At 38.8% G+C, this 23,318-nt stretch overlaps 1 protein-coding gene and 3 long non-coding RNA genes across 4 annotated transcripts in view; 3 read left to right on the top strand and 1 right to left on the bottom strand.

Annotated features, from left to right (window-relative positions):
- Positions 1-521, bottom strand: part of LOC117290693 (neuronal acetylcholine receptor subunit alpha-10-like) — a 37,295-nt gene extending 36,774 nt beyond the window's left edge. Inside the window, exon 1 of the mRNA XM_033772219.1 lies at positions 425-521. The gene's annotated coding sequence lies outside the window, so the exon portion shown is untranslated. The remainder of the gene's footprint in view (positions 1-424) is intronic.
- A 6,774-nt stretch (positions 522-7,295) lies between these two features.
- LOC117290810 lies at positions 7,296-14,355 on the top strand. Its single transcript, XR_004519079.1, has 3 exons — positions 7,296-7,373; positions 8,735-8,898; positions 14,301-14,355. It is a non-coding gene; the product is annotated as an uncharacterized LOC117290810 (long non-coding RNA).
- A 2,547-nt stretch (positions 14,356-16,902) lies between these two features.
- On the top strand, positions 16,903-19,206 carry LOC117289925. Its single transcript, XR_004519001.1, has 3 exons — positions 16,903-16,932; positions 18,139-18,229; positions 19,066-19,206. It is a non-coding gene; the product is annotated as an uncharacterized LOC117289925 (long non-coding RNA).
- Positions 19,207-19,953: 747 nt separating this feature from the next.
- On the top strand, positions 19,954-23,090 carry LOC117289924. Its single transcript, XR_004519000.1, has 3 exons — positions 19,954-20,939; positions 21,200-21,602; positions 23,005-23,090. It is a non-coding gene; the product is annotated as an uncharacterized LOC117289924 (long non-coding RNA).
- Positions 23,091-23,318: the final 228 nt, after the last annotated feature.

The following is a 23,318-nucleotide window of genomic DNA, read 5'->3' as shown; positions in this document are numbered from 1 at the left end:
TAAAGGCAGTGGACACTATTGGTAATTACTCAAATAATTATTACCATAAAACCTTACTTGGTAATGAGTAAGGGGAGAGGTTGAGAGTATAAAACATTGTGAGAAACGGCTCCCTCTGAAGTGACGTAGTTTTCGAGAAAGAAGTAATTTTCCACGAATTTGATTCCGAGACCTCAAGTTTAGAATTTGAGGTCTCGAAATCAAGCATCTGAAAGCACACAACTTCGTGTGACAAGGGTGTTTTTTCTTTCATTATTATCTCGCAACTTCGATGACCAGTTGAGCTCAAATTTTCACAGGTTTGTTATTTTATGCATATGTTGAGATACACCAACTGTGAAGACTTGTCTTTGACAATTACCAATAGTGTCCAGTGTCTTTAAGCAGCTTTATTGTGGTAAAGAAGAGATAGTGATGTACTTACCTATTGTAATATTAATAACTAACCAAGTGCAGCCTGCGTATTTATCTGGATGCTTCAATGCAGGTGGCAGCAAAAGTTAAATCACAGTCCAACACCAGGCAACATTCTACGCCGAGTGATGTTGATTTCCAACGGTAGTCATCGAGCCGTGTCAGACGTCATTCCTCGGACCTGTTGGTGGATTTATTGCATTGCTATACGAAATACATGTCTTCTTTTAAAGCATCAAATGACGCGTGAACTAATGTGATATGTTAACAGTTTAGGGGGATAGGTTACATTTTTTCTAAAAGAAGCAAATGTCGTCAGAGGAGATTTATTTGCTGGTATGTCACAGATGTATTATCATTTCCTAACCCTGGGAATTAAGTATCGATAATGCAATACGAAATGAAGATTATGTAATTATTTGAATCCTTGCATCGCAATGTGCTAGTACCAAACTTTGATTGAGGATACTGAATTTGTAAGTCAACCTTTGGCTATAATAGCTAAATCACAGTTCTAGAATTTCGTTTGATTGTTTGGACAATATGAGTAGAGGCCGGTCATGGAAGGGCAAAAGTAAAGAAAAATAAATTAGGCCTTCAAAAATAATTGAAAAGAAACGCCGTCCCAAACGACGCTAATTTATTACTGTAAATATAAAAAAGAACGCTAAAAAGAAAGTTTATTGCTTTTATGTTTAATGCTGTGGTTTCGGTAAGTGTCAAAGACCAGTATTCTCACTCAATGTATCCCAATATTGTGCATCAAATCACAAGTCTTTGAAAATTTTGACTAAAATGGTCATCGACGTTGCAAGATAATAATGAAAAAAAAAAAACCCACCTTGTTACACAATTAATTTGTGTGCTTAAAGATGCCTACAAAGTCTTCAGGCGTAAAGTCTAAAATTACGTCAGAGGGAGCTGTCTCTCACAATGTGTTATCCTACCAACAACCTCGTTACCAAGTTACCATTATTACGTCAGAGGGAGCTGTCTCTCACAATGTGTTATCCTACCAACAACCTCGTTACCAAGTTACCATTATTTCGAGTATTTACCAATAGTGTCCAGTGCCTTTAAGTATTTGTTGAAATAAAGGCTTTATAACCATTTTTACTGTGTCTGAGTACGTTTCATCCGTTTGGTAGTCTGTATTGTATTATCAAGAATGCTGGCTGCAACAAGCGACTTTGGACCAAGGCAATGATAAATACTGCTCTTTTTATTTTGAAATGAGAAGCATAGGTCGTACGACAATACATTTTGCTGGTATTCCACAAAAACGTCATCGTGAAATATAACACCCCAGAAAAATATTTACAGTCATATAAAACACAATTAGTAATGTTTTTGTTACACTATGAAGGGTAAATTGCGCTGGTACCATTCACCTTGAGAAAAAAAACTGATAGGTAATTCTACCTTTAGCCCTTCTACAGTGTTATTGAAAAGTATGGCTCGAGTCTAAAATAATCTGGACATGTTTCCAAACCAAACACATCGCTTTCCAAATAAGCGCGTTTAAGCTGTTTTTGAAATAATAATGCGTAGTTGCTATCCTGGAGTGCGTTTTGGCGACCCCAACCAAAAACTGTTTCGGTTGTTGGTCGTTGGTTCTGCCACAACTGTTCAGCAGACTGAACGATAACCGAGTTGTGAGCTCGGTTACCGTTTTGGTTATGACGTTAGAAACAGTTTTTTTGGTTGCGGTCGCCAAAACGCACTCAAGGTCCATGAACTCCGTTGACCCACGAACAACCACCGTTCCGAACTACGTACGGGGTCAACATGGACCGTTTTGTGGTCTTATGTGTAACCAGCCACGACTCAGCAACAAAGTAGTGACCGGGATACTACTGGTCTATCTTTTCACTTTAAACCAATATAGACGGCTCCAACCTCGTAATTACTTCGACACCAAATGTTTCAAAAATGTGACCTACATCCTCTACGCAAGTCGCCATGACAAGCTGCTAACGATACACCATATTGCAAAAAATATAAACAAGGTGATTAAGAAAACAATTGAAAACATGTATTATTTTTTTTTATTTGAAAACATGTATTAATCAACGGCCATGACCGTGAACTGAATACAGTGCACTTGTTTTGTTCCCCAAAGTCATAAAACAAGGCCACTTCAGTAAACTACGTAAAGCAGGTGTCACTGTTTAATTTTATGCTGACATTGACTACATCAAAATAACAAAACAAAAAACATTTTCAAGTCAGAATGGATCAAATGGTTATTTTATTAACCAAACTATTATCAGAAATTCAAATTTGTGTGTGGAAAGCTATAGCTCGAATAATGACAGTTCCATCATAATTTTACAATTTGAACTCTCACTGATTCTTAAGAGAACCAACTACAGGATGTATTTTTTGTCAAAAGTTGCGATGTTTATTAAAAACAGGTTAACTACATTCTGCTCTTTAAAAACAAGGTTCCACTTTAACCTCAATACACTTCCTTATACAAAATAAACATTTCAACCATAATGCCAATGCTTTTAAAATCTTGATACCCTATTGATACCACTTGAACACATTGATTTATATATAAATCTTCTTAAAGAGTGATGTACGTCACTGCTTAGACTGATTTCATCTCAGGGGGTGAAACATAATACATGTGTTGGTGGGGACGAGTTTCCAGGTAAAGTAAGCTTCCTGCCATGGGACTTAAAGGCACTGGACACGTTTGGTAAATACTCAAAATAATTGTTAGCATAATAATTTACTTGGTAATGAGCAGTGGAAAGCTGTTGATAGTATAAAACATTACATTGTGAGAAATCACTCCTTTTGAAGCAACCTAGTTTTTTTAGAAAGAACTTCTCACTAAAATTATTTGAATTGAAAAGAGACCTCGCAGCTGAGGTCTCGAATTCTAGGCATCTGAAAGCACACTACTTCTCTGACCAATTTTTGATGTGTGATGTTATGCATAATATGTTTGGATACACCAAGTGAGAATATGTGTCCAGTGCCTTGAAGAGGTTGCCTCAATAAAGAGGCACTAATGGTGTATTTTATGAAAGGTTTTAAGCGAGGTATTATGGCGTGCAGTAATGATGACGGTGAGCCTCGCACGCTTTCATCATAAAAACGTGTCAACGCGTGAGTTACCCTGGGTAGGTTTCAAAATTCGTCATTTCATAGGCCGGTGTCATTATTATGCAGGTTGACTGTTTAGTAAACATCCGCCATCAATAGTGGATTTCACAGTTACTGTGTATCTCATAGTTAAAAAAAAAAGGCATAATATGAAAAAAACTGTCCAGAAATGAGTTATCTCAGGACTCTCTGTCAAACTGACCACGAAACAAAATACGGTTCACCATTAAAGACTCGACAATAAGTTAATTGGGCTTTCAGGGCCCTTAAACTACCCTATATAATTGAAATTAATTATTCAAAACAACACGATTATGTTTTCAAGGTAATTAATTAACAACACAATTACATTTTCATGGTAATGTTGAAAGAGTTGTCGCGATGCGCTTTGTAGTGTCTCTGCACTCTATTTTCGGCGACACAAACTTTGTTTTCAATTTGCACTCACAAGTCCATAAAGGTCTGCTTATTAGCAGCTCTATATGAAATTAAGCCCTGTATCTTTGGCAATTAACTACCACAGGTGTACAGCGCCTTTAAGGACACTGGACACTATTGGTAATTGCCAAAGACCAGTCTTCTCACTTGGTGTATCTCAACATGTGCTAAACAACAAACCTGCCAAAATTTGAGCTCACTTGGTCGTCGAGGTTGCGAGATAACTATGAAAGAAAGAAAAACCTTGTCACACGAAGTTGTGTGCTTTCAGATGCTTGATTTCGAGACATAAAAATCTAATTCTGAGGTCTCGGAATCAAATTCGTGGAAAATTACTTCTTTCTCGAAAACTACGTCACTTTAGAGGAAGCCGTTTCTCACAATGTTTTATACTATCAACCTCGCCCCATTTCTCGCTACCAAGTAAGGTTTTATGCTAATAACTATTTTGAGTAATTACCATAGTGTCCACTGCCTTAAGGATATCAACTGTGTGCCACTAAGGTGTGATGTACTCATCAATCATGATGATCATGTACACAAGATACAACCCAAAGGGTCTTCAAGAAGTCTCTTTCATGATGAGGTCCGATCGCATTCAAGGTGTATATTGGGATAAAGAGAACACCTGCCCTTGCTTATCATATTTCCCCTTGTCATACCCTGAAATCTATACGGAGTTGCAGTGACACAAATGTATGTAATATCTACCTGTAAGGTGCGATGAGTGAATACACCGGGGGTGAACACTCTCAAAACCTTCCGGGTAAGTTGACCGGGAATCGCGGTTCCCCGGAGACCTGAGCCGGTGATGAGCAAGGGAAATCTGACCGCCGGGGGTTTTGTCCCCCATTGTGAAAACTAACGTGGGCTGGCTGAAGGAGGATGTTTCTAATAAAGGGGGCGGTCAGTTCCCTGCGGGGTGGGAGGGGGAGACGGGGTGGGGGATTTCATCTCATGCCACACCGGAGAGTGGTTTTGGTTTAAAAACAATATGAGTTTAGCTAGGATTATGTGTCACTTTGACCCCTTTCTGGGTCATTTTGACACAGATTCATGGCCACATTGATCCGATTGAGTTCAAATGTTCACAGATTTGTTATTTTATGCATATGTTGCGATATACCAAGTGAGAATACTTTGACAATGTCATCAAAGGTGACCAGTGCCTTTAAAGGTATAGTACACCTTTGGTAATTGTCTTTTATTATAATATTATATCCTATTCTTAAAAAAGAGGGGGTCGTTTCTTACAATGCTTTAACAGCTCGCCATTGCTCGTTACCGTGGAAGTAAGTTGTTATGCTTAAAACTAGTGCCGTTAAACCATTCCCGCTTTAGTTTACATGTGTATCTTTTAATTTTAATGCAACAACGATTATTCAAGGAATGACGACAGCCGAAATTGATTACATCGGTTGAAAAACAAACTGTTCTTTGCTTTTCTGGTGAATATCCATCAAACGTTTGTTGTCCTTTAAGGTTATGTCCACTCCGTTTGTTTGTCTGCTCATTTTACAACATTGTAGGCCTAATGACATTTCAAGAATAAATATTGAAATGGAAGTTTTCCAACATTACTACTTTTATACCTGCAAGTCCTGTGCACATTAATTTATTGTGTTTTTTTTCTTTTCAGTCTTACCAACATTGTGCACTCTTTAAAAAGCTGATTTTCATTCTCAACATATTATTACAATAATTATTATTATATTTGAATCTTTAGATTCAACAGAGTATTGTACCTATGTATAAACCATGCAAGTCTGACATATTTTGGGACTGGTGGGGTTTATCTCTTAAATATGATAACTCAAATTTTAATTGTTCAGTGAAAGTGTGTCACCTTCATTTCAAATGCAAATCGTTTTTGTTTGCAATCGATTAGTAAACATGGGAACATTGATTGCAAAGAATCGAACACACGTGACAGCGCGTGACAGCGACCATCTGTGACATGTTTTTCGTGAAAAATAATTTTAGAATAATTTAAATGTAAATATTGACAGGTGTAGGAATAAATTGACTTAGATACAAATGTCTTAAAACAACCCCTGGAGGATGAGTGATAGCATTATTAAAAACACAAATACTTTTGCTTAGAAAAGGATTTGAGTCTAGGTATAATTTTAAAGTAGATTGCAATCATTCCTCAGTATCACCACGGAACCAATCTCTGCAATAGGTTGCCTGGGAAGTTGAGCCTATTATTGATGTTTCTGATCAGCAGAGTGTGGGTTCGAATCCCCAGCAGTGACACCGTGTCCTTGAGCAAGACACTTTACCATTGCTTCGTCCTTCGGATGGGACGTAAAGCCGTTGGTCCCATGTGTTGTGTAACGCATGTAAAAGAACCCAGTGCACTTATCGAAAAGAGAAGGGGTTCGCCCCGGTGTTCCTGGTTGTGGCTGCTTGATGCGCCGTAGCACCTTGTAAACCCTTTTAAGGTGCTAAATAATTGGGTCTCAGAATTCATCACTGCAATAACCTATCTTTCTGAAAGTTTGTATATACTCAGCGCCTTGAGTACCTTGTTTGGTAGATACGTGCGCTATATAAGACTTCGATATATTATATTATTCAAACTCTCAATGTATGTCGTAACGACCAGGTCCCAATAAAGCATGCAAGCACAACAATTTGCTGGCATGAAATTTCTTCGTTGATAAAAACAAGATTACCAACCAAATTTTAATTTGTTGCATATTGCTTGTTACTGGCATTCAGCTGTTGTTTGCTTATCCTGAAAATCACGTGGAAATCTGGTTAGTAATCCTGTTTTTTATCCCGTCAGGGATCGAGCTAATCGATACATCCCCATCCTGCTTTACATCCCCATCCTGCTTTATTTTGCTCTAACAGAAGCAAAACAGGGCCTGGGGTGGGCTGGTTGTCAAACAAGGGATGAGTTATCTAGAAAATATGGGGACTTTGGCTCCATTCTTTAATGGGGGTGTTCACACAAGGTTGGTTTCCCTTACAGCTCATTCTTCCTCGTACATTCCACACATGTTTCCAAAAGTCTTCAAAGCAACGCCATGTTTTATCACAATGCTATAATTTAACCGATTATCTATATTTGTATCTTTTTTGGGATCGTCCCCTCCTCTATCGCAAGAAAAGTATTTCCCTTTAAAAAATGTGCTTTGCCCTTCTCAATGGAGATATGCAAATTAGTCACGTTGGCTCGCTCCTTCGATATTAGACTGGTCCCCTGTCTTTATCATTCATGATCCTCGTAGTGTGACGTCAGGGCTACTTTGATGAGCACATTTTTCGGCGGGGCGTTGACCTTTCCTTGAAGACAAAATGGCTGACCGCGAAAGACTCCAATTTTTCTCTCCAGTTATTTTGTATTTTATAGCCAATTCGGTTGACAAAACTACTGCAAAATGAATAAGGTGAGTTGAATATTAGTTATAGAATCTTTTGGGAGTGTTTTTGAGGTTTATATGAGGTTTCAAAACGGCAAAAATGGTGCAAACACATATATCTTAAATTGTCGGTGTGGCGGGTGGGCTTAAGTCATTGTGTGTGCAATGTGCGGTATGCTTAACTGTGCAGTGTGGCGGCAATCTTCGAAGCGCACGTGTTGATAATGCCTGAAGTTCGTCTAGGAAAAATTTCCGTATGGCGCCACCACTTTTTCATTCGATATGAAATAATACTATCTAATTTTCGTCAATGTGATATCCCTTTTTGTAGAAATGAGTGAAAAGGTGGTGGCGCCATTATCCCCATACACAGAAAGTTATCCCTTGTCTCTTTCCGACAATTGTTAAGCGGTGTTCGCACTAGACTTAATTTGGGCAAACTAATCTAGCCAATGAGTAGCCCAGGTTGGACTCCTCCGTTGCAAGCAACGCGACGGAGTGCAGGGTATGAAGGTCCCGTACCATTGCGAACAAAATTCAAAAATCTGTTAAAAATATTTCTACCTAACTCGGGAGTCTGAACTTTTACTCATATGTTCCTTGTAGTTGGAACTCCAAGCCCGCATTATTTAAAATTGTTAAATTGTCTCCTTTGGTGTTAATATTTTGTTAAAAAAAATTGAAATTGCATTTCCATTCCCGTGTAAACACTTTCTTGCACTGATCACTGGCGGCCTACTATTTGCAGCCAAATTGCCTTCAACTTGCGTCAACGAAACACTAGGCAGATTGATAATAGTCAGGGAGCAATTTACACAAACTGCAGAACTTTGCGACGTCTTGTGCCAAGACTCCACGTGCTGGAAGCGTATTTTTTCCCCAGGACAAATAAGGCCACTTTTTACCATAAATTAGCGCATGCTAACCGCACCTGCACGCACTTACAACATGCGAGTGAGTACACCGTACGTAATCAGCACGTGTAAGTACGGCCTCCGTACGACAACGTGGCACTCGCAAGATGATCGTACGTTGTAAGCACGTTGTAAGCATGTAGTACTCACATACCACGTGCGCAACGTACTATGCACGCAACCACTCACGGCCAGGCATGGCATGCGGGCCACGTACTTACACCTTGGACAAACGGTGCGAGTGACGTGCGTTGACATATTCCCTCCCTGCTCTTGCCACTCCCTCCCCGTGTTTTCATAAAAAACGTGGCAGCCGTGGCCTCCCACAAAGCGTACGGACAAAAAACATGCACGGTGGGTTGTGACCGAGGCTTTACATGTACATTTTAAGTACGCAGTTTGAATCCTGACTGTTTTATTTACATTATGTAGGCCCTACATGTTTTAACAGTTTGGTTCTTATATCTCACACAGTTTAAACCAGCTTCAGTATGGATGGTGATTGGTACCATACAAGTGTTTGCTGAACTGATAGAAGTACAACTGTACATGCTCATGTGGCCCTCCCCTGCAGAGTGAAGCATCCAAGCACATAGAGAAGGAACAGCGGGTTACAGCTACAACCTGTATCTGCCCGGGTGAGTCACATGCAAAACATTTTTTATTGAACTTACATGTACTTTGCAATTGTGTTTACTCTACGCATTACAGGCAAAGTCTGCCTCGATTGACGTCACGAACAGCGCCCTCTCGGGTGGGGGTCTACTCTTAAATTTGTAAATAACATAAGAACTTATTTTTTAAAACCTTAGTTAACTGTTTATTCACATTCCACTCATCAAAACACACATATTAGTGCCGAAGCTTTATTTTGAAAAGATACCACTTCCAGGTGACTTTAAAATACCACAAAATATTTGACTGATCATGCCTTGAACAGAAAATGAGTATAAATAATTTTATAAATGTACAACTACTTTGCCAACTGCCTGTAAAATTTGACCCTGTATACAATGTATGTTGTGCACAACACTTAAGGGCCGGGTGTGATCGACGTGCGACACACTATACGTGATTGAGACGGCACTATTTGTAATGATTCAACTTGTCTAGCTCCAACTCATTGCTTGACTCTGTATAATTTAGGATTCTAGGTCCAAGTCCATGTCATCATTGCTTGTTATTGAAAAAAACAATTTCAGTTGTTAATTCAATTGTTAATGATTGAAGTATTTTGGAAGATTAGGAGGGTCTTGAAGTTCAAGGGACTTTTCATTATTTGTTGTGCTAACTGTTTGTTTTGTTTAACTGTGAATCCTTGTTTTGTCAGGATAAGGAAATAAACTTTCCCTTGAAGGTAACTGACCCCAAGTAGTGTTTTTATTCTTTGTCAATGAGTCAAGTCAACCAATGAGTTGAGACATCCCATTAGTTCCCATGTTCCACCCTAATTTGACCATCGCCCCAATGACTGGTCCCAGCTCAAGTTTTATGGATGGGGTAGTAGGGGGCCTACCCAAGGAACTGTAGTTGAGATCACAGTACCATAAGAGCCAATGACTGGTCCCAGCTCAAGTTTTATGGATGGGGTAGTAGGAGGCCTACCCAAGGAACTGTAGTTGAGATCACAGTACCATAAGAGCCAATGACTGGTCCCAGCTCAAGTTTTATGGATGGGGTAGTAGGGGGCCTACCCAAGGAACTGTAGTTGAGATCACAGTACCATAAGAGCCAATGACTGGTCCCAGCTCAAGTTTTATGGATGGGGTAGTAGGGGGCCTACCCAAGGAACTGTAGTTGAGATCACAGTACCATAAGAGCCAATGACTGGTCCCAGCTCAAGTTTTATGGATGGGGTAGTAGGGGGCCTACCCAAGGAACTGTAGTTGAGATCACAGTACCATAAGAGCCAATGACTGGTCCCAGCTCAAGTTTTATGGATGGGGTAGTAGGGGGCCTACCCAAGGAACTGTAGTTGAGATCACAGTACCATAAGAGCCAATGACTGGTCCCAGCTCAAGTTTTATGGATGGGGTAGTAGGGGGCCTACCCAAGGAACTGTAGTTGAGATCACAGTACCATAAGAGCCAATGACTGGTCCCAGCTCAAGTTTTATGGATGGGGTAGTAGGGGGCCTACCCAAGGAACTGTAGTTGAGATCACAGTACCATAAGAGCCAATGACTGGTCCCAGCTCAAGTTTTATGGATGGGGTAGTAGGGGGCCTACCCAAGGAACTGTAGTTGAGATCACAGTACCATAAGAGCCAATGACTGGTCCCAGCTCAAGTTTTATGGATGGGGTAGTAGGGGGCCTACCCAAGGAACTGTAGTTGAGATCACAGTACCATAAGAGCCAATGACTGGTCCCAGCTCAAGTTTTATGGATGGGGTAGTAGGAGGCCTACCCAAGGAACTGTAGTTGAGATCACAGTACCATAAGTGCCACAGTCTCCCAATGTTCTCAGTACAAATAATAAAGCAGTTTGTTAAAAAGGCACCACTATTGGTATTTACTCACGAGCAAATGGAGAGCTGTTGATAGTAGAGACCATTGTGAGTTTTTGATAGGTAAAGTTTTCACTCAAATAATAAAATACTTGATGAAGCCATTTATTATGCATCTGATGAAAGCACACAAATTTGTACAAATGTGTTTTTCTTTCATATTCTCTTGCAGCTTTGATGACCAATTGAGTCCAAATGTTCACAGATTTGTGATTGATTTTATGCATATAAAATATTGGAATACACCAAGTGAGAATGCAGGTCATTATAAATATGACAATCATCAAAGGTGTCCAGTGCCTTTTAACGCTTATGTTAGGCCAAGATTGAATTAAAAAATCCTAGTTCCCTTTATTTACGCCGATCGCTTCACCAAAAGCGTGTGTCTGAAGAGCCATTCAGGAGTCAATGCATCAAATTTGCTAAGCATGAAATTTCTTCCTTGATAAAAACAAGATTTCCAAAAAAATTTCCATGTAATTTTCAGGAAAAGCAAACAACAGCTGAATATCAGTAACAAATTGGGTTGGTAATCCTGTTTTTATCCAGCAAGAAGTTTCATGCTAAGCATATTTTTGCGCTTAGCAGCTCGACGAAATTGCAGCCCTGTGCTCTTGTATGAAGGACTGATGTTACATGTATTTGTAACACTGACTTTGAGTTTCCAATATTCTTGTTCAAACCAAGCAACCAGACAAGACAATTTGAAGAGTGGACTCATTTGCCTGAAGATGAAGTCAGTTTTTATTCAGTTTCAATTGATTTTTTTGCCTGAATTGTGTTTTTATAGTCAAGAGAATGTCTTAAAAGGAATTAAACCAGAATCCATTCTCATAGTTACAGAGTTACATGCTTAATATTGCTTAACAATTTTCTGCTAGAGATGAGCATTAAACCAACCAGTTGCAAATGGTACACATGTGATGCAGTAATTTTGTTGGTAACCTATGGTAAGCATAATGTTGTTGTGCTAAGCATATTTTATGCTTATTTGAAGCAGCTCTATGATATTGGGTTCCATATGACATTGTTAGTTTTTTAACAAATTGCTTCTTATATGGAAAAGTTTGCGGTAACACCATGTATTGACTATCTCTAAATGAGTTGGGGTGGTTCTGAAAAGAACCGTTGGTTTCAACTCGACGTTTCAAACAGTATGCTCTGATTGTCTTCTAAAGAAAGAAAACTGCTTCTTGTTATAAATTCATTTTACTTTAAAGAGACTCCGGCAGTGCTCATTGTTTGTCTTGATTTGTCTGTACTGCAGTGGTCATTATGGAAATAAATGTTATAATTATTTCAATTGAATCACTGTGTTTGACTGTTACATTGAGGGAGCAATTCCTTAGCCACCAACTGCAGCTGGTGGAAGAAGGGTGGAAGTTTTAGAACGAGAAGGTATAGGACTGCTAGTGAGCCAGCCATGCTACGATGTTTAGGACTGCTAATGAGCCAGCCATGCTGAGGTGTGTTCAAGCATTCACCTGGAGTGAACCTAAGCCACTGATAATGCTGAGAGTGATGCAAGGGATGGATGGAAATGATGATGATCCCACCAGAGGGCTGAAGTACAACTGTTCAGACCTGGATGAGATCTGAAGGACTATCTAATGACAACAAGTGTGAACACAGTCACTCTCCAGAAAGGAACGCAGCCACAGCCAAAGGCGCTATCATCTGCAGGACCTGAAGATACGGAACAGGATGGAAACACCCACTAGACCTCTTTGAGCTTGGGTTTTTCACAGCCACAGGATGTGAGATCCAACCAGAAAGAAACACATCCAGCTCCCAGGGAGCAAGCTCTGCAGAGATATGAGGCTACTCAAGTTGAAGAAGTCCTGACATGTTTTGTTTGAACACTTACACATCAAGGACAATCTAAGGACATTCTGACATTGTAAGGTAGAGAGCAAGATGTGATGTCTGATTCTTGTCCTGGATGCCAAAATGAACAGCTGTTTTTAAGGGGAAGGTAGTTTAGTGTTCAAGTTTTGGAGTCATTGCATGGCGAGGTATCAATGTATATTCGGTTTGCGGTAATACCATGTGTACAATATATTTGAGTGTAGATTTTGCTCTTTGAAAACTTGCTTTTTATTCTACTTAAAGACAGTGGACACTAATGGTAATTGTCGAAGACCAGTCTTCTCACTTTGTGTATCTCAACATATGCATAAAATATAAAACCTGTAAAAATTTGAGCTCAATTGGTCGTTGAAGTTGCGAGATAATAATGAAAGAAAAACCACCCTTGTCACACGAAGTTGTGTGCGTTTAGATGGTTGATTTCGAGGCCTCAAGTTCTAAATCTGAGGTCTCGACATCAAAATCATTGAAAATTTTACTTCTTTCTCGAAAACTATGGCACTGTAGAGGGAGCCGTTTCTCACCATGTTTTATACCATCAACCTTTCCCCATTTTATGCTAATAATTACCAATAGTGTCCACTGCCTTTAAATGATGACTAGAGCAAGCTAGTTGCAGGTTTGAGATCATTTAAGAATTAAGGTTGTTTTATGTTGTGCTTTTTTCAAACACTGATGTGTAGTATCCACTGAATTTTTGACCTTGTGCTGTTTAGAAAGGGCATAACTTCATGGCTCTACTTTATTTTTACTGTTTAGTAAAACAAAAAACAGCACTCAGGAAAGCAAAGAGGTATTGACTTCATGTAGGCCTAAGTAAATAAAGACAAGAAGTACAAAATGCCACAGCAGGCAAAGCCATTAATTGGTCCACATTTCTTAGTTAACATGCTTGCAGGACGTCTCCTGTTCCAAGAAGGTCGTTACCAAAAATGAACTTAATTTTATTCCAAGTATGATGAGGTTAAAAACATGATTTATTTTCAGTATTTTTGAAAGTCATTGTTTTGTTAGTTACCTTGCAGGCTGTCATCCCTCAGTGTAGTCATGGTGTGGTGATTGCAACGCTGGAGCTGACGTCTCAGCAACAGATCGTCGTGTGCCCGGCAAAAGGGCGTAAGGCCTTACGCCCTTTTGCCGGGAACATAAAGTAGTTCGTCCCAGTAACAAAGGGACGTAAGCAACAAAATGGCTCCTGACATGAAAAATATGTCATTTTTGTTTGTTCTTTTGCTAGAATTACCCTGAAGACATGTTTCCCCATTCCCCATGCAGAATTTAACCTTTCTAGAATGACTTTTGCATGGCAACAAATTTACCAAACTTTCCCGCTCATAATTCTTGAAACACAAATTTTAACATAAATTGCTTACGTCCTTCTGCCGGGAACTTTCCGTTACGTCCTTTTGCCGGGCACACGACGAGATGTGCCCCTCCCCTGATCCTACCATCCCATGACAGAGAAGTAATATGAAGGTTTGAATTAATGCATTCTTTGTATCACCTAAGCGGGAACCATCCTGCTTAAGTCAAAATACAGGGTTGTGCTTTGCTGGGGAAGAAATATTTCCTTCTTGGAAAGATGGGCATGCCTTTGGCTAGATGGCATCCATCCAACAGTTCAGTGTACTTTTATCATGCTCTTTAGTAACTTTTCTCTTTCAGATGGCTGCCCATGATGTCCACCATATCTAGTTCTGGCAAGGTGAAGTAGGCGAACTATCCGATGTCCTAAAAGGACATAGTCACCAAAAACATGGACAGGAATCTTGACTTCTTCTTTAGTGGAGTGCTGATATTCTGATGACTGTCTGACACTTGAAGCTGAGACATAGTGTTGAGGAACACTCCTCTGAGAGTATGCTGATGAGATACACTGTACCATGCAGATCATGGTGAGTTAAAACATTAATATTGTTTGCTCATGTTTGGCTTATCATCATTTTCAACTTGTCTTTAAAAGACAAAAGTGCTATTTACACGACAGCAGTTTAACTGAGGTCCCTTGCTTAAATTTAGCTTGGTTGTAAAATATAGTTTGACAATTTTAAAGAGACCCTTGACAGCACTACAGTATTGTTTTTCTCACTCTAGGTACAATTTGTATTATTGTTACAACCATAATGCTACAATTTAGCAATGGATACTTGCTAAGTTGCTCTTGTGTGAAAGGGGCTAAAGATCTGCCACAGTGGGGGACATGCCAATAGGGCAACGGTTAAGTTTAATCCAATAGCTTGGTGTTGCTATCTTGACACCAGTAAAACTAGCTTCTTACAACCAGAAAACCCGTTTAAATTACCCTTACAACAATGTGTATTAAGTAAATTGTGAATACTCAGTACTTTCCCAAGTTTTGTGAACAAAAGTCATGGGTGAATCTCTTCGGTGGGATTAAAACACAAGACCTCTGCATTGCTAGAGCAGATGTCACTGTAAGGGTTAAAACCAAAATTTGTATTATTCGTAACCCCTGGTGCAAAAATCAACATCTATTGAAACAAATTTAGGAACCTTGTTGTTACACAATAGGCCTAACTAATGGGTTAGTTCAAATTTATGCAGGCTTTTTTTTACCTGTAATATTTTGCATTTAGTAGATGGTTGTTTTCAAGTCTTGAAAATTGATCATGTTGTGTGGTGTTCCTCTAACAATTCAATTTTGTTGCTGTTTTGTTGTTTATTATTTGTGAATTGTTGACACTAGAAACTGGTTAACAGGGCTACCCCTTCTCTTGTCCATAAGTGCACTGGGTTCTTGATGTATGATAGGCACTGAACTTTTGACCTTGTAGTTTTCAGAGAGGGTCCAACTTCATGGCTCTACTTGCTGGTTAGTAAAAAAAAAAGGAGACTTCATGTAAGCATAATTTTCCAGAAAGTAGTTTTTGTTGTGCATGTGTACACTGATTTGAATTTGTTCATGACATAATTAGTGCAGTTATTTGGCATTGTATGTAGAGAATGAAGACATGAAGCACACATTCTACAGTAAGCCATTAATTGGTCTACATTTCTAAGTTGATGCTTGCAGTCCCTTTTTCTGAAGGGTTGTTACCACCCATCATTCATGATGGGGTAAAAAAAAAGATTTATTTTCAGTATTTTAGAGACATTGTTTTGTTAGTTACCTTGCAGGCTGTCATCCCTCAGTGTAGTCATGGTGTGGTGATTGCAACGCTGGAGCTGTCGTCTCAGCAAAAGATGTACCCTCCCCTGATCCTACCATCCCATGACAGAGAAGTAATATAAAGGTTTGAATTAAATTCAGAAATAGAATTAGCTGTTGCTAACAACTTACCAACCAAAAGGACCAATCGCATATGCAAAAAAATAGTGGATGGCTAGTAGAATCTTTGCTTCGAGAAAGACTCTGCTCAGGTCGAAACATCAGGCCATAAACTATTTTTTGCAAGGTTTGAATTAATGCATTCTTTCAATTGCCTGAAAGAGTACTATCCACTTAAAGTCAAAATACAGGATTGTTCTTTGCTTTGGTAGAAATCTTTCTAGCCGCAGAAGATCGGTAAGCCATGCACAAGTGTGGCTTCCATCAAACAGTTCAGTGTACCTTTATGATATCCCGCTCTATAGTATTGTTCTCTTTCAGATGGCTCCCAAGGATGTTCACCATATCTTGTTCTGGCTAGAGAAAGTAGATGAACCATCCATACAGTTGAGATGTCTTCCCACTCGGATGGAATTGGTCACCAGAGCACGGACAGGAACTTTGACTTCTTCTTTGTGGAGGATGTCCACCATATCTTGTTCTGGCTAGAGAAAGTAGATGGACCATCCATACAGTTGAGATGTATTCCCACTCTGATGGAATATGTCACCATCACATGAGCATGGACAGGAACATTGACTTCTTCTTTGTGGAGGATGTCCACCATATCTTGTTCTGGCTAGAGAAAGTAGATGGACCATCCATACAGTTGAGATGTCTTCCCACTCGGATGGAATTGGTCACCAGAGCACGGACAGGAATATTGACTTCTTCTTTGTGGAGGATGTCCACCATATCTTGTTCTGGCTAGAGAAAGTAGATGGACCATCCATACAGTTGAGATGTATTCCCACTCTGATGGAATTTGTCACCATCACAGGAGCATGGACAGGAACTTTGACTTCTTCTTTGTGGAGGATGTGCACTATATCTTGTTCTGGCTAGGGGAGGTAGATGAACCATTCATATAGTAGAGATGTCTTCCCACTCTATAGTGTAATTGGTCACCATCACAGGAGCATGGACAGGAACATTGACTTCTTCTTTATGGAGTCCAAACAATCACAGGTGACTGTCTTCCACTTGAATCTTTTTTTGGCCAAAACATAATGGAGCAGTTCCCAGAGGTAAGACACTTTCTTAAAAGTCAGTTTGGAAAGTACTGGGTAATACATTGTAGGCATGAGATTGTTGCTGATTGTTCCAGATTGTTCCATCAGTCTCCTAACGACAGACGAAGTCTGAAACATTGAGCCCTTCCGTTATCTTCAGAACCACTCTCACTCAAAAGAGATTTGTCACCGCAAATTTTCTCACGTCTATTGTTGCTGTCTTGATAACTATTCTCTTGATAGACCCCTCAACAGTTTTTTTTTTTAATCTTTGCTTCTTGTCAAGGAGAGCTGCATTATTTATGGTTCAAAATATTCTTTTCACTTCCAGCTAGCAGGGACAATCTTGGTAGCCAGCCAACTCCATATTCAAGATGACCCAACTAATTGAGTGATCTATAAGACAGGGACAGTATGCTGATGAGATAGAATTAATGCAAGTAAAAATCTAATAAAATTTGCTGTTAAAGTAGTGGTTAATCAATATAACAGCTTCAGCCATTGTGTTGCTGTTTTCAGTCTTTTTTTTTTTTCTCAATTAATTTGTGAAAATATTGACAGAACAAGCAGTCTATCTGCAATCAAACTGTTTAACGGCAACAAGTAAAGTTGTATAAACTCTACCATGAGTTTAATAAAGGGTTCATCTAAAAAAACAAAGTTTGCCTGAATTTATTTGCTTTTTGTCAAAAGAGTCCGTACGTGTATCTAATGGGAAGGGACATTTTAAAAAGATTGTTTATCTCCACAAAAGCCATTACACGCTCAATGCTGTCTGAGTTTGAACATATTTTTTTCTTTGGTAATTGTCAAAGACTAGTCTTCTCAGTTGAAAAAGCTCAACATATGCATAAAATAACAAACCTATGAGCTCAATCGGTCGTTGGAATTTGCGAGATATTAATAAAAGAAAAAAATACCTTGATTTTGAGACCTCAAATTCTACATCTGAGGTCTCGAAATCAAATTTGTGGAAAATTACTTCTTTCTCAAAAACTACATAACTTCAGAGGGAGCCGTTTCTAACAATGTTTTATATTATCAACCTCTCCCCATTACTCGTTACCAAGAAACGTTTTATGCTATTAAATATTTTGAGTAGTAGTGTCCACTGCCTTTAAGCATTTATTGTTGCAAATTGTTTGGTTTGTTTTTGTTGCAGCAATGTTTAGCATCTCCAAAGACATCTATCCATCACCAAGTAGAGGTCCAAGACCAGCCTTAGATAGAGGATCTGCAGTCTCCAGTTAAAGGTGAATCCCCCAAAGTACTTTGAGTAATTACTTCTGGTCTAACATTGCGGTCTGTAATAATAACTGCTGCTCTAGTTTGAACAATTCAACTAAAGAAATTTCCATGTATGACAATCGTTTCAGAGTTGAAAGTCTGATTTTCTTATAAAGCTTTGTAGTGAATGTTCGAACTGCCTCTAGCTACCGAGCAACCTCGGTAGTCTAGTTGGTAATTAGACACTGCTCTAGAATTGCAAGGGTCGTGGATTCCAATCCCACCCGAGTAATATGCCTGTGATATTTTTTCACAGGACTCGGGAAAGTACTGAGTATACAGTGCTAACACACATTGGTGTTTGGGTATAAATAAAAAACAAGTTAATATTTTTTGATTCCCGAGGCAAATTTATCATCTCTTAGATTGACTGGTTCTGTTGTGGGGTTTAATGTAGGTGTTTTCTATATTGCTCGGTTATGGTTTTTTCGTTGGGGTTTGGAAGATTTTTGAAAAGTACTTCAAATGCCACTTGCAGATTAGTTTCTTACTGATAACCCATTTATAAACCATGATGTTGCTGCTGTAATGTTTTTCTTAATTTATTTTTGAATAATTGAATGTATTAAACAACTGAAGGTAAAAGCAGGTCATCTGAAAGCTAGCTGACAAATACAAAGAGTTCATGTTGGCACTACTTCATAAGAGAATTGTTTCAGGCATTTGCCCCCTCCCCCACCACCACCACCAAATTCAATTTGCTTGTTTGATAGTATTCCTGTTGTGCATGGTTCCTCCAGCTTTTTTGTTTGCTTTGTTCAATGTTTTGTTGCTGCAAATTGTTTGATTTGTTTTGTTGCAGAAAGGCTCATCATCTCCAAAGACATCTACCCATCAACAAGTACATTGTGTGTCCAAGACCAACCTCAGAAGTAGGAACTGCACTCTCCAGAAAAGGTGAATTCCCTAACAGTGAACTAAATATTAAGACCTGTTTAGAATAAAGCTGTACCAGAGTCTCATTGTAGCATTACAATTCATTCAAGGATGTGTAAATGTTGTACAGGGGGCCATGGATGGCTACAGTGCGTAAAGTGCTTGCCCTTTTCCATCACCCTGGCTAAGGCAATATGTGAATTGAGTTGTTCGTTGGTTCGCCTCTGTGCCACAAGGGTTTTCCAAACCATCCGGTTCTCCTCCCTCGGGAAAATATGGCTGGCTTCCAAGTGCAGCCTACTTCTTGGACACTTTCTTGCAGCGTCCTTCGCAAATCAGCTCTGAGCTGTGAGTAAGGATGAATTGCCTCCCAAACTATTTGTTTGGTTGTTTTATTGTTTGACAGTCATTTCAGAGCTAACAAGCTTGGTTTCTGTTGGATTTAACGATATTGGGAAGGTACCTCAGCGAGCTTCATGTTAAACCAAAAGATAAAGAAACATTCCTAACTGTTGGTAATTTAAGTTGTCTTCACTTTGTTTTAATTGATTGATAGAGAAAAAAATTGAAGGAATAAGCAAACTACGTGAAAGCTCCCTGATTAATGAATAAAATTCATATCAGCACTACTCTGTCAGAGAAATGTTTTCAGGCAGTTGCCCACCCCCCCCCCCAAAAAAAAACAACTCTGAGTTAGTGTTGCTTGTTTTGATTTTCAACATCCTATTTCTGTGAGTCATCTGTTCCTCCATTTATCCACACTATGCAAAGCTTCAAACAATTCTAAATGTTTAAAGCTGTTTTCAATGTTTTGTTGCTGCAAATTGTTTGGTTTATTTGTGTTGCAGAAAGTCTCACCATCTCCAAAGACATCTACCCATCCACAGGTCGATGACCAAGACCGGCCTTCGAGGAGCTACATTCCTAAAAGATATGTTTTATATTATTTTTGTTCTGGTCCTGAACAGAGCAAATAGTAATTGGCCGAATTTTGGTTGCTGTATTGGGTTAACCAGAAGTAAATATGATTAATTATTATTGCAGTTTTCCAAATTATTGAAAGATGTTTATATAACTCTGGCAAGCAAAGTTGATATAGGTTCAGTGGTGGGCTATTTCTGTAGGGGTTTGCAATTCTTAACTGTTGCTATAAACTTAAATTGTAAATATTATTTACTAGATTAGATTTTATTTTGACAGTCATTGTTTAACTATCATGTTGCTGCTTGGAATGCTTTTCATCAGTTATTCTTGAAAATATTAAACAACTAAAGGTAAAAGCAAGTTATCTGAAAGCTCACTGATATATAAACAAAGTTCTATCAGCAATACTTCATAAGAGAACTGTTTCAGACATTTGAACCCCCCTTCCAAGAACTATTTCAGACAATTGAACCCCCCTTCCAATTACATTTACTTTTTTTAATAATAACTGGTTTTTTTTTGCATTGATTCATCCAGCTATTTTGTCACACAACTCAGAAGTATACAGTGCTAATCTGTGCATAGGTAAAACCAGCTATTGTTTCACACAACTCAGAAGTATACAGTGCTAATCTGTGCATAGGTAAAACCAGCTATTTGTTCACACAACTCAGAAGTATACAGTGCTAATCTGTGCAGAGGTAAAACCATACAATTACTATTTTGTTGCTGTTTTCAATTATTTGTTGCTGCAAATTGTTTGATTTGTTTTTTAGTTGTTGCAGAAAGGCTCATCATCTACAAAGACATCTACCCATCAGCAAGTAGATCTCCAAGACCAGCCTTTGATACAGAAGCTGCACTCTCAAGTCGAAGGTGAATTTCTCACAATACTTTTATTCCCTACTTCTGATCTTATTACAGCTCTTTAGTAATTGTTCAGAATTTTGTTGCTGTGTTTGGTTAACCAAACTATTCAATAGTTCCCCTTCAATTGTTTATGAATGAAAGTGTCAATATAAATGCCTTTCCCCTTCAATTGTTTATTAATAAAAGTGTCAATATAAATGCTTTAATGTTAAATCATAGTTTGAAACTCGATATGTTGCATATCATTTGATTTTGTTTGTGTTCAGTCTGGCTGATTATCTCCAACTACATCTACCCTGTAATGAGCAGATGTCCAAGACCAACCTAAGACGTTGGAGTCTCTTGACGGTTGCTACACCAGGATGCTGCGTATGGCCCTAAACATCTCCTGGCAGGACCTTATGAGAAAGTGCAACCTCTATGCTGGCGCAAGACTACAGGAGAGATCTGCGAACACCGACTCATGTTTGCTGGGCACTGTGTTCATCCCCTCTGAGCTTGTTGCTTGCCCAACCATCCTCTTGGAGACCACTCATCAAGGCAAGGCTTCTTGTGGGAGAAGATGTCTTTCATTCATAGACACCCTGAAACAAGACACCAGCTTTGCCAGCGCTGAGGAACTAAACTCTCCTGCATGCTGGATCAACACATCTGGACAAAAATTCCAAGGTGAATTTCTAACAACATGACTTGTAATATTTACTTCTGGTCCTAAACAGAGCAGTCTAGTAGTGTGCATAATTGTTGTTGCCGGGTTGGGTTAACCAAAAACAAATATGAGTCATTTTCTTGCATCAATACAAATTATCAGTCATTTCCCTGTAGCCTTACAGCCATTTTGCAGTTGACAGACTGCGTTGTGTTTTTCAGTCTGCTTTTAAAGTGCTTTTATAGTAAGCTTTATTTAGAACATAAAGATCAAGGCAAGTTCATAGATTTTTTTATTTTAAAATTGCATGCTATTTGCAGGATAACTCTTTTTTGGGAAGAGAGATATAGAGCAATGATTAATACAGTTCATACAGCACCAATCCCCAAGAGAACTGTTTCAGGCAAATGACATTTCCAAGTTTTACTGTTGTATATTTGGATTGCAGCAATCCAAATGGTATGTATGCATGAGTTCCTAGAAACCAGTTGTTGTTGACTCGAGTCAATGACTTGGACTCAAGTTACCAATTTTGTTGACTTGCGACTTGACTTGACTTGCGCAAAAATTACTTGAGAGTTTAGAATTGACTTGAATATACAGTTTGCAAATTATCTTCATGAAAAACCAAGTCGCTTCCGCACACGATGTTGTTTGTTATCATGCCCAGTCCCAGTGCATAAAACAGGCACGAGATTGACTCCACCGACTGTGTCCACACTTTGGTCCATGTCTGGTTTTCACATCCATATGCAGGTGTACGTCCAGTATGTACTGGACGGTCTGCAATCGGACTACTGTCACCTGACTTTCCAGACACACACACACACGCACACAGATTGTTGTGTGCTGACTTGTTGATGATGTTTTTAGTTTTTCACAACTGTACTGGTGGCAATTAAAAAACAAAAATGCAAAAATTGCACAGCTTTGGTCTTATCAGTGAAGATACATCGCTACATAAAACAAAAATTACTTGTGTCTCTGCATGGTCATTAATAGTCAAGTATATTTTTCCCCCTTATTTTATTAAACTCATGCATTTATTTTTCATTATTGAATAACACATCGCAAGTTTGTCACAACTTAATGAGAGTGGACTTATTTTGGGACATTATTTGGCGTGTGACTTATCTTGACTTGCAAAAATTTGACTTGTGACTTGACTTAACTTGACTTGGGAAATAATCACTTGAATTGACTTGAGAAAAAAGTCTTGGTTACAACATTATTTGAAAACATTTGTTGCTTACAATTTTGAGTTTTTTGTTGTTGTTTTTCACTCATTTTTTATTAAAAGTTTTTTTTCTCACAAATCTAGACTTGGAAGCAAGCTTTCTGTACTTTGACTGTTTTGATGATGGGTAATGTTTTTTAACATCAACTGTTACAAACTGTGTCTTTTGTTTGTTTGTGATGCAGCTTAACATCTGCAAAGCTCTCTGACTACAAGTAGATCTCCATCCAAGACCAGCCGATGATGAAGGAGCTACACTCTCCAGTTAAAGGCGAGTTCATAACAAGATTACTTTTAATATTTACCCCAGTCTCGAATGGAGCTCTGTAATAATTATGCAGAATGCATGTTGTTACTCTTGTTTAAAGGCATTTTACATGTCTGGGCCTAGAGTCCTGCCTCGTTGGACGCAATTTTTGTAATTTACGAAATATGGGTTCCAATCCTAAATCCTGGTTAGTCGCAACAATTGTGTCCTTGAATGAGGCACTTTGCATTA

This window comes from Asterias rubens, chromosome 5 (genome assembly GCF_902459465.1).
Source record: "Asterias rubens chromosome 5, eAstRub1.3, whole genome shotgun sequence".
NCBI lineage: Eukaryota > Metazoa > Echinodermata > Asteroidea > Forcipulatida > Asteriidae > Asterias > Asterias rubens.
Note: the sequence above shows the minus strand (reverse complement) of the source record. Positions and strands in the feature narration are given on the sequence as shown.